This window comes from Euprymna scolopes, chromosome 7 (genome assembly GCF_053919585.1).
Source record: "Euprymna scolopes isolate OS-2025 chromosome 7, ASM5391958v1, whole genome shotgun sequence".
NCBI classification, from domain to species: Eukaryota; Metazoa; Mollusca; class Cephalopoda; order Sepiida; family Sepiolidae; genus Euprymna; species Euprymna scolopes.
Genome location: NC_136488.1, coordinates 80692793 through 80709242, shown reverse-complemented (window position 1 = coordinate 80709242; position 16450 = coordinate 80692793).

The following is a 16450-nucleotide window of genomic DNA, read 5'->3' as shown; positions in this document are numbered from 1 at the left end:
CTTTTTTATTATGTTTTTTTTTCCCGGTCGTTCTTTTTTCATTTAATAATCATTGAAAAGTTTTTTTCTGTCTTACTTTAATTAAGAATTTTGGAAGTTAGTTTGTTTTCTTTTAAAGAATTATTAAAAACACTTTTAAAACTATTTTGAGAATATTATGTATTGGATACGTTAGGCACGACCAAAACACTAGGAGGGAGTAAGTATTTTTTTGACGGACTCTATTTTTAAAAATCTACCAAAAACAAAGTAATTATCTAATCAATACGAAATTTTCATCGAATATTAAATGAAGAATGAACTTTATAATGATGTACTGTTTTTCATAATCGATATATATAATATATATTATATTTTTAGGGATACAAAATTTAAATATTGCAATTAGGAAGGGAAGATTTTATGATTCATGATTAAAAGTAAATTTGTATATATATATATATATATATATTCCTTTAATCTTCTCTCCAAAAAGGGGAACAGGAGAGGAAAGAAAGAGAAATGGGGAGCCAGCTGATCGGTTTCGATCCTCGCTTCTCAAAGTATCCCTCGATACAGCTTTGAGAAGCAAGGGTCGAAACCGGTCAGCTGGCTCCAAATTTCTCTTTCTTTCCTCTCCTGTTCCCCTTTTTGGAGAGAAGATTAAAGGAATATATATATATTGATATATTTACAAATTCACTTTTAATCATGAATCATAAAATCTCCCCTTCCTAATTGCAATATATATGTATGTATATATATATATATATATATATATATATATATTGCCTACAACCCCTCCCCTCTTTATTTGTGGTAAGAAATATGCTTAAAATAATTAGCCGAAACCGAGCAAGATATATTGGAGGATGAGGATTGTAGATATTAAAAAAAAAAAAAGCAACTGCAGATTTTAAGGTTGAAAATCCGAATTTTGTATTGTGTTTTGAATTGAGTATGTTAATAATATTCTTTCAGATTAGCAAAAAAAAAAGTGTATATATATTCACGAAAAACACTACTTTTAAATCTTTGAAAAATGAATTAATAATTTTCTTTTAGTGAGCCCAATATTGCTAATATACCATTAAGTAAGAAATGCTTTGAAGAATCGATACCAAAAAAGGAAAAAATAAATAACTGCACATTTTACTAAAAATATGATAATTTCTTTCCTCACCTATGAAACCCTTATAAAGTTGATTCTTCACTTAATCGTCAAAATAAACGTTAAAAAGACATGGAAATTTACAGGACTAAATGACTTCATTTATTCATGTAAAAGCTACCGTAGTTTCTTCCAAACTATCATTAAAAATTGGAGTTTTTAATTTTGCTATGCAAAATCTATAGAGTGAGATAACAGAATTATTTAAAATTCAGGTACTTATGTCATAATATTTTTGCATATTGTTATAGCAAATCATCCTAAATCTTATTTAGGCATAAAAAATAATAATTGATTCAAAAACCTTTTAAAAAAATATATAAATGTGTTATCCATCGCTATAAAACTGGTGATGAATGTTTTTTTGCAAATTTAAAATTCAATTAAAAATAGTAGAAAAAGTTTTATATTATTCTGCTTTTCACATGATAAAATTTAGGCTTTTATCTTTCTGGAAAAAAAGTTGCTCAAGAATAGATTTTAATTTGTTTAAAAAAAAAAAATAACTTGGTTTTTCTACCATTTTTTTTTTTTTTTTTTTTTTTTTGGTTGTGCCTGGTATACATTGTTTCATGATTGAAATTTGATTATTTTGATTTCAATAATTTTATTTTTATACTTTTATAAACATTTATTATCTCTATATAAATAAAATGAACTCATTTTTTCCCGTCTGATTTTGACCTTAATAGGATTAAAAATCAAGATATTTCATGCAAATATAATATGCACAAATGGCAGAACAATATCTGAGGTGTGTTATAGGCTTATTATTTCTCAAATTCCTCGATAATCTTAGATTTCTATACTTTTTCTGCTGAGAAGTCACGGCCAAAATCGGTTAAGATCAATGGAAGTGGTAAAATATTTTCTCTCTAATAAATTCCTCCTCCCCCTGCCACCACTTAACACCGTTTGGGGATCGTTCACAAGGAACAGTTGAGAAGAGAACACCGGTTTGGCTTCGTAGTTCTTTCATGTGAAGTTATTTAAAATCACTAAACTAAGCTGCAGTGCTCTGTGGCGTAGTGGTTAGCGTGCTGGACAATTCACATTATATTTTCACGTTCGCGCCGACCTACCGTAGTCGTTTTTTCTTTTTTTTTTTTTTTCCTAAACAACTGGAATGGACTTTTCTTGGTGGCCGAACTGTTAACGTTGCAGATTTTTTTTTTTTTTTTTTTTTTTCACACTTTATTTTCCTACTTTTACTCATGACTCCAGGTTTGATCCTTCCTACTTACCTACCATAACATTTTTTAAAACTCCCCCCCCCCCGTCCTGGAAACAAACACTCGGGAAACGCCGGGTACCCCCGCTAGTATAAAATAAAATATAAAACTTTTATTTAAAAAAAAAATCATAATTTCATAAACATATTTCTTATAAAATTTCAAATAAAATAAAAACTTTTATTTTTCAATTTTGTTATTAAAAGTAGAAATAAAGACTAATTGTGTTATTTTTTTATCTTTTTGTAATTTTGTTAATTTTTATTATATATTTTTCATTAATGCTCTTTTTTTATATTTTATTTTAATAAATTGCTTCACAATAGAAATACTGACGGACAATAAAAGTGAAGGAACTGATTTGCCTTGTCACCCTTCCAGTAGCAGCCACGCCAGAAGTTAGGAAGTATATTAGTTGACTAAAACTGAAAACTGATACGTAGACGTCGATAGAAAACTGCAAAACGTTTTAACGCCTTTTGTGTCTTGCTTCAATGTTGCCATATTCTTTTTCTTTGAAAGCATTGCAAAAGACGACAATGAATCATTAAAAAAATCGACAAAGAATTGAAAGCTGAATAAAACTTACACAATTGAAAAATGTTCTCAAATCCATGGCCTACCTTTTCTTTCTTCATGTACTTTAGTTATAGTCAATTTTTAAAAAGACAATTCTTCTTAATTTTCATTTATTTACAACCAACTAGAGTAGAAAACATTTTATTTTTTATATTAATTGTTTAACTCCTTAACATTAGATTTAAGTTAAAGTCAATTATATTATTCCAATGAAATGATATTTGGATTCATCAGATTACTGTTCTCATCTTGAGTGTCATTTTCACAACATTTCAGTAGATGTAATCTCCGACCTTCTTCAGGTGTATCTTGTTGAATTCGGGAATGTTTCAATCGAACTCAGGAATTTGAACCATGCAAAGAGCCATGATGCACTGGTGCAGTGGTTAGAGTACTTGGAAAAATCAGTTGTAAAAGTGATAGTCTCCTTAGTATGGGTGACCAAAAAAATATAATTGCAAATTGCTTAGGACCTCTATCCAGTCATGGCTGACAGAACAAGAGCATGTTATCCCCGTGAAGGTTCCATTCAAAATTCCATCGAAATTCCCAAGTTTGACAGAAACATTTCAGAGTTCAACAAGATACACCTGAAGAAGGTCAGAAGTTACATCGGCCAAAACGTGAAATGACACTCAAGATGAGAACAGTAGTCCGATAAATCCAAATAATACGAATAGCTAATCCTTATCTCCAAAATTCAGAAACGAAATGATATTGATTACAACAATAAACAGACCTTAAAAAAAAAGAAAAAGGTAAGATTATTATAGTTGAATTTAAATGTAGTTTTTATTTACTGGTTTCGAATCTTTGATTGACCTTATTTTGCATTGTAGTAATCAATTTTAGGTGGCAAAGTTACTAAATTGTGCTGTCACTTTATTCCGAGAAAACAAAATTCTGTGTAGCCATTAATATTTTTTATTTTTTTGATGCTTGTTAAGATTGAGTCGACAGATATATATTTTTTTTTTCCATAAATATATGGTTTTAAAAAAAAACAACAGTACTTACTTGTCATGTTTAAAATAGTAATATGTTAAAAAATTATAAAAATTCATCTAATAGAAAATTATTTATACTTAAAAGTAATTTTTATGAAAAATTGGGGGAAATGGCATTTTCCCTAGATGTGAACACCTTCAAGATTGTGAATACTGGGAACGTACTTATCTTCTTTTTCACTAATTTAATGGCGACGTTTTGTTTGATGGAAATTCATCAAGTAGAACAACTTTTAATTAAAAAAAAGTCTATATCTAGGGTCTAAAACAGTACATCAGCCATTAACGTGGCAAAAAGGAAGATAAGTATGTTCCCTGTATTCAAGGAGTTCACATCTAGGGAAAATGCAATTTCTCGCAATTTTCTGTAAAAATTACTTTTAACTATAAATAATTTTCTACTCCATAGGTATTTGTAATTTTTGGATATATTACTATTTTCGAGATGGCAATTAAATATGTAATGTTGTTTTTGCTTAAAATCACATATTAAAAAAAAATCGATCTGTTGATTCTTATCTTAACAAACATGTTTTTTTTTTTTTTTAATATTATTACATGAGGAATCTGTTGGGTTAAAATCTGAGAAATCCGGTAATCATGAAGAAAGACTTATTCATCTAAGGGACGTAACTCTACTTTTACTAAGATTATTATTTTTTTATATACGATGATTGGAACACTAATTGTAAGAAAAGAAAAATGTAACTTTTTCTTTTATATATATATATATATATATAGATCACCTCTTATAAAGGCCTGGAGGTCGCTCGAGGATAAGGGTTAATGAGTGTACAGTAGTCAATGGGACAATATTGTAGTAATCGTTAGTAGTGTAAATTTGGTAAATTGGATATTTTAAGGGGACAACTCAAGAACTTGTTCACGTTGGTCTTGAAGACGGTTATATTGTAGTCAGCTCGAAAGCAGGAGAACGGAAGAGAGTTCCACAGGCTTGCATCAATCATGAAGTTTTAACTGTTTGAAAAGAAAATAATCGCATCTTAATAAATTTATCTATTATATTTGCTTTTGTTTTTGCATTAGATAAAGTAGTTGAAAAAACAACATTTCCTTATTTGCAACAACAATTAAAAAAAAAATAGAATAGTCCCATCTTTCATGATTGCCAGTACCATAAGTAGTTGAAAATAAACATTTTTTTTTTGTTTGAAACAAAAAAATACTTGCATTTTTTTTTTTCTTAGAATTAGCATTCCAAATCATTGTATGAAAAAAAAGAAAAACAACTAATCTTAGTAAAAGTAAATGAATCAATCTTCCTTTATGATTGCCAGAAATACACACTTTAAATATATATACATTGAGTACTGAATAACATGTTTTTGGGCTTATGTCTTCTTGATGTAAAAAGCAAAACACCGTGATCTGAAATGGAAAACGAAACTAGGTACCGTTTTCTTGAATAATGAAAAAATGCTCATTTCATTTTGCAGTTAATTTTCGAATCAGCGTTTTGCTTTTTACATCAGCAAGACTTAAGCCCGAAAACGTGTTATTCATTACTCAATGTATATATATTTAAAGTGTGTATTTCTCACTAAAAATTGACGTGTTTTGTAGTTGTCATTATCAAAACATATTTTTTTTAGTAACAAATATTAAAAAGATGGGGAACAAAAAAAATAAAAGAATTTAAGCAAAGTCTCATGAATAAAGACAAAGTGACAATAAACAAAAGGGAGGCAAAGTATAAAAAAAGAGCAAATGAAAAACCAGACCTGAAAAGTATATTAATTTAGTCAAGTTTTATTGAAAGAAATAAATGCTGAATTGCTTTTATTTCCCAAGGCAAGGATTAACAATCAACCTCAAGTACCAATTATAAAGATTAAAAAAATAGAGCATACAAAAATGTTTCAAGTTGATGGAGTATTGTAGAATTAATTCTATTGAATGGAACGACAAAGTTAAATTTATCGTTCAAACAATAAAAACAAATTAAAAATGGGAAAATATAGTTTGTCCCTTTTAAAATAATGATACAGAAAAAAAACAGTCTTACTTGATATGTAAAACCTGAAAGAAAAGACACATGCAAAAAGAAGGTTTTTTTAAAAAAATGTTCTCTCTCTTTCAGTCCTTTTCTTTGAGAGGCACTCTCTTAATTTTCCAGAACCTTCTGGTTCTGATGTAGTGTTTTTCTCTTTTAAAATAAAAATGTCCTGATGAAAAGGGAATTTCAGAAGAATTGTCTTCCAAGACGGTCTCCTTCCTTAATTCCTTACATTTTTTCTTACAAAGCAGGCAAACGGAAGAGAGTTCCACAGGTGTGCAGTTCTAAGAAAGGAGCTTTGTTTAAGGAATTTATGTTTAGGTTTAGGCACAGATAAAGAGTGCCTTTCATGGAGAACATGTGCACCAATATCTTCTTATCTTACAGGCCGGCAAATTTAATTTCTCTTTCTTACAGAAAAATATCTAAAAAATCAAACAGTTCTTCCATTAGTCCTTTTCGACTAATAGTTTCACAGCCATGTTGCCTTTTAATAAACTGGGAATAAAATTGAAAACATTGTTCTCTAAAGCAGATAAATACAGAACATAATGTTTAACGTCAAAAACTTTTTCCTCAATGGAGTTACGATCAGCTCGTCCTTCTCAGAGACCTGTGAAACTCGAAAATGAGTAAAAGCCCATCCTCCCTCTGCTCCTGACAAGGAAGTGACTGCTAGAAAGTGATGATGATGATGATGATAATGATACCAGTCATACTATGTCAAGAAGGGTAGGCATTCTACTTGACAAAGGCAAAAAAAAAAAAAAAAAAAGGGCCGTACCCACCCTGCCTCCTGGCACTGCTTGTGGGCTTCTAGGATTAAAAAATTAAAATTCTCAAAAAAATGTATATTTCTCAATAGATTTTAACTCGAAAAGCTTCCTCATCTATAATATAAATCTCACCGGTCTGTTTAAATGTATGTTTGTATATCTGCCTATAACTTTTGACAGAGGCGACGGATTTTCACGAGATTGGTATCGTTTTGAAGCTTGACCCTTTGGATGACAAATATCGAAAAATTTGCTCAAAACATCAATTACTTCACCCTCAACTGGCACTTTTCTACAGGGAGGAGTTGCTTTTTTCTCTGATATTTTCGAAAGTCATCCCTCTTTTTGATTGACTAGCCTTAATTTAAAAATTCGTCACTTCTGGATTGGCGATGGACGCAACAGCAAAGACATCACGTTTATTTTTTTCATGTTCTTTTCCTCCTTCCTGGTACAGGTTCAAGCCTGCCTGCTTGCCTACTACCACATTTTTTTTTTCTCAACATACACCTCCAAACTCCTGGGCAAGGCTGAGCATCCAGGCTAGTGTAATAATATTAAACAAAATAAAAACATTTTTAATGGCTACACAAAATTTAGTTTTCTCAGTTATGCTGTGATTTAGTAACTTTGCCCTTGAAGTTTAAGGTTTACTCATCAAGCAGAGTTTCGCCCTTTATGTTCAGTAACTTTCACCGTTTCATGTGGATTATTTTGTCCTTCTCCATAAAACATGCTGCACCTCTTGTGTCGTCTTCTGATAGCGCCACACTGGCAGCAGAGAAAGCACACTTTTTTTTTTTTGCTTTGAGGTGAGGTTATTTGTAGCATTACAATTCCAATTAATATATATGTATGAAGAAAAAAGGCAAACATATTTCAAAACATTTTGTCGATTGTGTAAGTTTTAACATTCAAAATTTGTCTTTCAAAATGTTATGACTAATATTTAATGCTTAATCGTCGCCACTTGTACATTTGATATCACCCTAGTAAATTAATTATTTTCATTTTAGGAGGGTTGTGTCTGCAACAAGGGAAGAATTCCACAAGTTCAAAATGGTTTTCTAAATTTGCCGGAGGATGTTAAAATGCACAATTATCTAATGTTATATTGACTTGATATTTTCTTAATTTCTTTAAAAGTGAAGCGTAATAGACTCCTGTAATTGTGTATGAGCTTGCCATCAAAGGACTGCACTTTTGCCTGCTTTGAAGGTGTTAAATGTAGGTGCTTCCACTGTATTGACTTGGCTTTGATCTCTAGATCATATTGATAGACCCAGGTTTCATCCTGTCTAGTCAGTTTATTGAATAACTTTGACTTATCTTCTTGGAACATCTCCAAATTCATCCTCGTGCACTCAACACGTTCTTGCTTCTTGAAAGGTGTCAGTAATCTGGCAATTAATCTGGCAGACACCTTATGCATATGCAAGTGGTCATGAATGATGGTTTCAGGTCTGGAAGCTGTTTCTATAAATTTCCATCTATGTTTGAATTCACAAACTCATCATTTTAAAAGGTCATATGATGGCGCATCATTACCATATGTTTCTCTCATTTCATCAAAAGTCTCCTGTGGTGTACATCCTTTCAAATACAAATACTGGATAACTGTGTGACACAGAACAAGCTCCATTTCACACTTTATTGAGTTCAAACACTTGTAAATCAGAAATCACATTTAGTTCAGATGTGTAATTTGCCACATTACCTATAGAGGTATACATCATTGCAAAATTTCAGCTACAGTAGGTCAATGGCATTACTTATTGAATGCCCTCTTATATTCTTTTACTTTATTGTGGTTCATTGACATTATCTGATTGTGTGTTGGCTTCTGCACAAGGGTTTTCATTAATATTTCACCTGTTTTCATCAGTTTTGTGTGAAACATAATAGTGTTAATTCTCACTTTTTCGAGACTGTTTCTGGTGCTTCTACAATTATTGATATTTCTGTCATTTTCTTCATATCCGATATTCCTTTGAACTCTCTAGCATGTTAGATATATTTGTTTAATTTTTTTCTTCTTTAATAGAAAAAGATATACTTATCTCTATATATTTATCCAAGCTTGTTTTATCTGTACTCAGTGATTTTTTTTATATTTTATCAGATCAGCCGTTTTGTCTTTGATTACTAATTTCGATGTGGGAGTAGGATTGATTAAACTTTCACAATAACAATACAGAATATCATAATAGAAACATAAATCTATTGGATTTGTCAAAGTTTGTTCGTTTTTTTTTTTTTTTTATAATATCATCTTTCCAGCCTACTAAAGATTGTTTAATATTCTTATTTTTCAAATCCTGCATTTGATGTGGCATGTTGACGTCAGTGTGTAATAAGCCTCTGAACATGCAAGTTTTTACATTTTTACTAGCATTTCAGGCTTTAAAATGGAAGATCAAACAGTTCACTACCGACAATTGATTTTTTTTTTTTACCACAGGTAAAGAAAAAACAAATCTACAGAAATCTGCATTAAGATATGTCATATGTATAAGGAGAATGTTATAAAGAATTTTTCAGTGAGAGATGCTCCTTGATCTGGCCAACCAAAGATGTTCAATCAAAGTGACCAAGTGAAAGCTGCAGTTGAACAAATTTGCTGTTTGACAACAAGACAAATCGCAAACATTTTCAAGATTTTCAAATTGGGCGTGGAAAAAATGAATTGCATAAACTCAGTTACGTTTCTAAACTTGGTATTTAGGTTTTTACTTTCCAAAAAACGAGCAAACCTTTTAGCCAACTCAATAATTAGAGTCAATTATTTTTTTTGCATCTTACATCGTGCATTAGATAATTACTGTGGTGGCTATTGATTGAAAATGTAATAAAGCAACAAATAACAAACTTTCTACTAACAAAATATACTAACGACCAAAAATAAAAAAAACCTTAATGATAAAATTTATATACTATACATAGAAAAACACTATGTTTCTTTCTTTTAAGCAAAATATTACTATTTTTTCAATTCTGTTGATCAAACATGAGTGATCAGGTTTCTGGAGTGTGGTAAACTAAACATGTCTATCATCATTAAAACGGAGATGACCATCGGCCATAACACAATATTTATACATTTAATAATGGAATGAGATCCACTCATTCACCCTCCCCTTCCCACTTTCACAATCTCACTCTACAAAGTTCTAGCTCTGTATTAATCTTTTGCCAATGAAATTCATTTATTCCATTCTCTGTAGCCATAGTGAAAGGTTTTTGGCCTTAAGTATGGCTATTTTTAGTTTTGACTGAAATATGTCTACAAATGTAGAGTTAAATATTTGCATGAATAAAATTTTATATACTTAATATAAAAATATTATAAAATGTACGAAGATGTCCTGCTTGTTCACAATTAACACATACATCGGTTTTTGATCAAGTGTAGCCCGATGATTGTTCCAGTAGTCATGCTATGGTAAAAACATGGCAAGTTGTAAGTATAACTCAGTTATTCTCGGTGTGTGATATTGTCGTGGTTACAAGTACTTCAATGGTATTTGCTCTGATGAATTCATACTGTTAGTGCACTCTCAATGTAAATACCCCCAACTAATCTGACAAGTAGAAAAATCTTACGCCTTCATTGCGGAGGTTCCTTGCTGCCGGAGAACTTTCTACTCTAATAGTTTCTTCCCTCAAGCTGCTAGATTTGGGAATTCCCTTTGTTTCTTGCTTTCCCAACTGTACTAGGTCCTGGATATGACCTTAAACTATAGGATGGAATACTGTTGCCATATCTGGGCAGGAGCTGCTAAAAACAGCCTATCCTGCCTTGATAGAGTACAAAATGGACTTTGTGGCTTAGTGGGGGATGCCCTTTTCTCTACCCTGCAACCTCTCTCCCACAGAAGAGACGTTGCGAGCCTGTCCTTGTTTTATCGTTATTTCCATGGCAGATGCTCGTCTGAACTCCAATCTCTGGTCCCCCCTCGCCAATCTTTCACGAAAAACACCCGTCTAGCTGAATCCACTGTGAAAAATTTCCCCCACTCTATATCTGTGCCTAAATCAAAACGCGGATTCCATGAACAAAGCTTCTTTCTTAGAACTGCACGCCTGTGGAACTCTGTTCCATCTGCCTGCTTCCCTCCGGACTACAACTTGGATGTCTTCAAGTCCAATGTTAACAAATTCCTAATGAACCGCCCCCTTAAGTAAACACTTCAGCAAATCTCCACACTAACGTAATGTACTTGCAATAACCCTTATCCCTGAGTGGCTTCCGGGCCTTGATAAGTGGTGATCACTGTGTAAAAAAAAAAAATAAAATAAATATCCGATAGTGGGACCCCAGCTTGCAGACTTTGGGGAGTGTGGAGCCACCCTTTAATTGCCATTGTTCCCAGGTCCACTCTGACCCAGAGTGGTAGTACCTGTTAGGGTCCCAACTATGGGTTAAATAGAAACCGACTTAAAAAAAATATATATATTCTATTTAAAAAATTTTCTTGAAAATAACTGGATTCGGCATTAAATGATCTGAAAAGAGTTGATATGCTGTAAAATGAAAACAACCAACCAACTGTACTAACATGCAGAAATTCGAATGTAACGTTAACAGGCATCTCGCTGCTCAACTCCCTACTTGGAGTGTCACTGTAGGTCTGGTTTCTAATTTACAGTAGCTTCTTATGTCTCAATGGCAAAAAGAAAACCAAACAAAAGGCCCCAAACGTTGTCTTTTGATCATTGTCTGGCCGTGTTAGCTCAGTGACAATTTCAGAATCAATATAAGAGTTGAAAGACCCTAGAAATAATTTAAAATGAACGCGTCAAATTCAGGTTTACAACGGTCTCTCCTGGGTTGACTTTCACACACCGTTAAAAAAAAAACGGATAATAAACCTGAGGTGTTTCGTTTTTGGATTTTTAATATGGGGAAAGAGTTATTTTAAATAAAAAAAGTGGGGGGGGGGGGTATTAAATATTTATTTTTTGGTGTTGTTTTTTTTGGGGGGTTACAAAACAAAACAAGCGAAACATTCGTCACTTTCATATTTGGTTATTTGTTGGATCTTTGAACCCTAATTGATCCCAATCTTTTTTGTCCAACGCTGAGTCATTGACTCTTGGTGATCTCCCCAAACCGAATTCCTCTCAACAGCAAGTCTCCCAAATATATTTACTCTTGACTACTTCCTCGCAGTCACCCTCAACTGACCACTGGCTGACTATATTTTTTCTTAGTTTATGGGTGGCTGAATAATAAGCTAACAACTAATTGTTATGATACCATCCAGTCTGAGGAGTTCAATGGATTTGCTGGCCTTCTTATCAACATCCACTTTCACATCTTCATCATTTCTCAGAAGTCCCAGCCGTGTGTGTATGTTGGAAGGAAGGCAGTTCATAGCAGCACAAAAGACTCACACAGGTGTACCTAAAACTATGTACCAACCTTCTCATGTTGGCATAGCTAATTTAAATGTTTGGTTAGTTTCAATAATTTTGAAATTAGATTTTTAAGCAAGTGATGCTTTTGAAAATAAAGACAAAAATAAACACATTGCCCCACAATTGTCTACCTTACAAGCTGAGTGGAATGCAAAGAATAATAAAAATAATAACTGTTACTTTTAAGTCTCTATATTTCAATCCATCCCATAGCCCTTCAGCCCCTGGAGGGGCATAGGCCATCTACAACTTTTTGTAGATGTTTTTGTAGCAAGGAGTTTTTTTACAGGGTGAGTGTGCTGGCCCTACGCCCAACCTTCCCAAAAGGTACATACAGCGCCTAGTCTTCCTAAATGGTCACTCATCTGGTACTGGCCAGGTTCAACCTTGCTTAACTTCAGTGATCTGGCAAGAACTAGTGTGTCAACGTGATTGTGCCGTACATAAGTCTCTATATTTGCAGTTGTTTAATGCTGATTTTGGTGCTGGCTGGACATGTATTTCGACACAATGAACCTGCTGGAAAAGAGCTTTGATGATTCTTAAAGGTCAAGCGATAAGCTGAGTGGTCTCATATTTCAATTAAGATTCTCCTGGAGAAGGACATCAGCCTCTCATAATTAAAACCTCTGGTTATAATGCGTAAGCAAACATCATGGTTTACAAATTTTGTAGAGGTTTACAATGTCAATTGATGGGTGATCCAAGAATAAGATTCCTATATACGCATATATAATTATTAGTGCTATGACAACAGCATATTCTTTTCATTGCTTTACTCTCGAGTATATATCTGACACAGTTAGACACAATTAATCAACCAAGGATCACATCACTCTATATAAAAACATATGAGATATCAATAGATATATACCTGAGAATCAAAACAAGGAAAAGAATATGTTGTTGTCATAGCCCTAATAATTATATACATATAAAAAAATTCATATACATGGATACGAGTGTTGGGATGATTAATAGGAACCAGAAATTGAGAAAACCCAAAACATTTTAAGCATCAGAATCAGAAAAAAATGTGCGTACATGCCAAAAACGATTCTTGTAATTGTTTATCATTTGGTTTGTTTTGTTTAAAACTTAATTTTCAATAACTGCTACTAAAAATAAAATGGTAAATATTCATTGATTTTTAAGCTACAAACAAAATTAAAATTCATAGGTCATCCACACAAGCATATTTTTTATGTTCACGATAATATATACCTTCTATCACATGGATTCTTACGGCATCTTAAAGAAAAACAACTCTATAACTAAATATTTAGTGATTTTAAAAGAATCAGTAATTGTATTGGAATCGTGAATTTAAAACAGAATTGCATTCTTACAGTATCTCAGAGAAAAACAAGTCTATAGCTAAATATTTAGTGCTTTTAAGAGAATCGGAATAGGTAATTTAAAACAGAATTGGTAATTGTATCGGAATAAAAAAAAAAATCTTGGAATCGTCCCATCACTAATAGATATATATGTTGGGTTAAACAGAGCCAAGAGGGGAAAAATAATAAAATACCAAAGTTTAATGTATGGCATGGAAAGAAACTGGAATCTAAGGAAGATCTCTATCATTTCAATAATTTTAGGAGTAATCAGACTCATAAAAAAGAATTTTAAAAACTACCTGGCAAATATACCCGCTGAACCTATCACAAGAGAGATTCAAGCAATTGCACTGAAAGGGGTGATTAGAATCTAAAAAATGATCTCCCAGTTGGGATGCATGAGATAGCAGGTGAATGTCTGGCACTCAGTAGGATGCTACCTCCCCAGCTAGAACATAATGGGGAAAAAAAAAAAAAAAAAAAAAAAAAAAAGAAAAGAAATATCATATGAATTGAACATGTATCTTAACATGACAAACCTGCAGGCTGGACATAAATCTTGATACTGCTAGAAAAAAATTTCCGTGGTTCCCATGTGAACCATACCATCCCCCTTTGAAGAATCACTAACTCAACTGTTCTTTGCCAAGGTTTTCTTTTCCTCATTGTTGTTTTGGCCATGTTGTCTTGGTGACTGCTGAGGGGAGCAAGCATTGGCTTACAAGCATAAAAAAATAAAACAACTCACAACAAAAAGATAAAAACACACACACACACACACACCCCAACACATTGTGTGATACCACTGTAGAAAACGACCCTCTAAAAGCTAACATTCATATCTTAGTTGTTTTGTAAAACCATCACTGTCGGTCGGCCGAAGTAATCCCATCTCGGGTCCACCAAAGCTGACCTGATTTGCTCTGACCTGCACGCTGTCGTCAACTCTCTCAAACTACAAACTGTCTCTAATGTAACTGACTCCTAAATTTACTGCCTCAAAATCGGAAATCCTAAAAATCTTATTTTTGTCTCAGAGTGACTGATAAGCAGAAATGATTCCTCCTCTCATTCATTCCTTGCTAATTTTGTCCCTATTGTCTCGCATCATTTTCTTCCAACAACATTTTTGAGTCATTTTCTAACAAACTTGGGAGGGGGGGAGGGCATCCATAGCATTACACCTAGAGGTCACATGATGGACTAGAAGGCCTTATATCAAGTTTAATTTGGAGAAGTACACTGGGCACTTGCAAAGGGATCTTTTGGCCGCAATAAGCGAGTTAGCATCATGGCATATAAAATTTGTATATGTTTCTCCATCAATTGATGGATGACCTCAAAGAGAACAAGCTAAAGCAAAGAAAGAGGTCTCCAATGAGAAAAATAAAGTTTCTGTTTAGGTATAATGCAATGTTTTTCCTTTTGAAATTGAACTCTTAGAAACTTATATCTTAACGATAAATATTGTATGCTGTATCCATGTATATTCCTGCAACCCACCCTGGGCGGTTCTCGTTGTACACACGGGCAAGAAAATGTGCAATAACCCTAAGTCCCGGTGGCTACACTTTTAACTGTTTTGTGGTGGACCCTTCAAGGGTGATCAGATTCTCACTAATCACTGAAAAATACCGCTTGGATGCTCGAAATGTCCAAAACGTGCACAACCCTAAGTCTGTGTGGCAACACTGTTCACTTCAGCTGGCCATACGTCACTTCAACTTCATGCCGAGTTCTCTTCTCACAATGGCTTGGTCTGTGTCGTCTTCACCGTCTGGGTAGATTTGAAATCAACTGCACCTTCAATTTGACAAGCAATCAACAAATAGAGAAAAAACAGTAGTCATTTTTCTTATAAACAAAAAAATAATTATTTGTCGAAAGTTACAAAACTGATCATTTATAAGTTTCTGACTCAAGATGCAAATATTCGGGGACTGGCAGCTTCCATTAGCAAAGTTATGGCGAATAATGCAAAGTCCGAGGCTCGACTCTTCAGTGTAGATTCAGGGGCTTAGAATAGAGTGAGATTTAAGTCAGGGAGTTTTCTTGGACTGGTGTGAAAGCCCTAGGCAGTTGGCAGAGTGTGTCCTCAAGGTTATTTTTGCCTTTTATTATACTGAGTATCAGATGGGCTTAACTCTGCCTCCAATTCCTAGAAAACCAATTTCTGTCAGTTTTTGAAATTCTCAAGCTTAAAAAAAAAAGAAAAGAAAATTCTTTTTTTTTTTTTTGTGGGAGTATCCCTCCTGTTTTTGCTTCATTTGCATAACCAAGGGTTTTTTGGTTTTTTTTCACAAGAGTGGTTTCGTATGAGTAAAAAAAATAAATAATTTGGTTATGTTTTTGGGGTGATCAAATTCCCCGGACAATAATTAATAAGCACTTGACTTTGTGTCCACCATCTTGTTTTTGTTTATCCAAGAAATTCATAACATCTGACCTATATTTCAGGTGACCCAATAAAACTTTTGATGATCCAGAATTTAGTTAACTGCTTTTTCTTAACAGGGGGTGGCCTATTCAGATAATCTTGTCAAATTGCCAAAAGGCGCCATTTCTGACATTTTTTTTTATATATATATCTTTATATTGGAACATCATGTTTTCAGCTAGTGTTCTTTTTAAAGTGCCATTTATGCCAACAGAAATTATGAAAGAAAACAGATTTCTTAATCAATACCCACAAATAAATGTGTGCATGTATTATATTGATACCATAACAACCTTTCTTAACAATACTTTTTTCTTTCCATTATTATTATCAGAATCATCACCACCATTACCAACACCATCATTACATCCAATCACTGTCACACTCCTTGTGATGTATAAATATGTATAAATTTGTTGATGTGTAGGAATACAAAATGTCTAAAAAAAAAAAAAAATAAATAAATAAAAATAAATAAATAATTAAAA